This window comes from Meles meles, chromosome 6, assembly GCF_922984935.1.
Source record: "Meles meles chromosome 6, mMelMel3.1 paternal haplotype, whole genome shotgun sequence".
In the NCBI taxonomy this organism is placed as follows: domain Eukaryota; kingdom Metazoa; phylum Chordata; class Mammalia; order Carnivora; family Mustelidae; genus Meles; species Meles meles.
In genome coordinates, this window is record NC_060071.1 from 25,931,402 (window position 1) to 25,932,760 (window position 1,359).

General features: G+C 44.3%; 1 non-coding gene across 1 annotated transcript; it reads right to left on the bottom strand.

Moving 5' to 3' along the window:
• Positions 1 to 261: 261 nt before the first annotated feature.
• On the bottom strand, positions 262 to 333 carry TRNAE-UUC. Its single transcript has one exon. It is a non-coding gene; the product is annotated as a tRNA-Glu (tRNA).
• Between the last annotated feature and the right edge of the window lie 1,026 nt (positions 334 to 1,359).

A 1,359-nucleotide genomic window follows, 5' to 3' on the forward strand; every position in this document is an offset into this window, starting at 1 on the left:
AGAAATAGTAATTATGTGGTGTGATGGAGGTATTAACTCACCTTACTGTGGTAAATATATGTGTGTGTGTTTATCTACCTTATCTATCTATATCATGTTGTGCACCTTTAAATTTGCCTGAAAATCATGATAGGTCTTCATGCCTCCACAGTCCCCCTCCCGAATAACAGCTTTCAACAATTATATTAAATATATTCTTGCTAAGAATGATCCGAAGGTACCATGGTAATTTTTTTAATCAAGTTTTAAAAGACTTTGGCGTTCCCACACCGGGAGTCGAACCCGGGCCGCCTGGGTGAAAACCAGGAATCCTAACCGCTAGACCATGTGGGAGACGACAAAAGCAGCTTGAAGTGCAAGTAAGTTGAAACTCTCCCGTCTGCTTCCGCTTTCAGCGCCCGGCCCCGCCTCTTGCTGCACCAGTTCTCTGCGCCTGCGTGGCTTTCAGGCATTCCGTACTCAGCAATCGCCGGGAGCTCAGTGCTCTTTCTCCAGGTTAGGGGTCGCATCGTACGCTGTGTTGTGGACTCCCCCGCCCGCCTCTCTCCCTTCCCAGGCAAGCTGAAAGCCTCCACAAACCTGTGTTAAAAAACTGCGGCGGGGATATAGGGGAAAGAAGGGTTTGAATGCCTCAAGGAACACGTTATGAGATTGGCTTCCCAGCTCCCGTTGACGCTGCGGGTAAACTTTAATTAAACCAGATTTTTCCAGTCCTGAGGTTTAGGTCAGGAATTTTGCATTTAGAAGCCTGCGTACCCCGAATAACCCGTGGGGAACGTTTTGGGCAAAAAAGCCTCTGGAGACTACTGTTTTTACAATCTTATTTAGGAATGGCCTTACATTATTAAAATCAGAACCAAACACCCAGGACTGTAAAGGAAAATCCGCACGTTGCACTATGTAAGCAACTCAGACTTTGGTAGGTGGTGGCTTGTGGGGCTTGGAGGGTAGTAAGAAAACAAACCACAGGCTGGGAGATAAACATACAAACGATTGGTGTACAGAGAAACTACACATGATTTATAATAAGACAAACGCTGCAATATAAAAATGAGAACTTGCTGAGAATAGGCCATTAGTGGGAGAGGAACCCCACGGTCAAAAACCATTTGAAAAAAAAAAAAACCCAAAACTTCAATCTCACAGGCTCCCAGCTAGCATTTGGACAAAAAGCAAAAGTGTGAAAATGTCAAGAGTTGGCAAGTATGTGGGAAAAGGAAGTTCTTAGAAACTCAAAACTTGATCGAGGAGGCACAGTGTCAGGATTTCCTATGTGTTTATGACCAAGCATTTCCATTTTTTTAAATTTAATAAAGCCAGTATTGTTCTTGAACTGCTTCTTAGGCGCTGAACACCAAG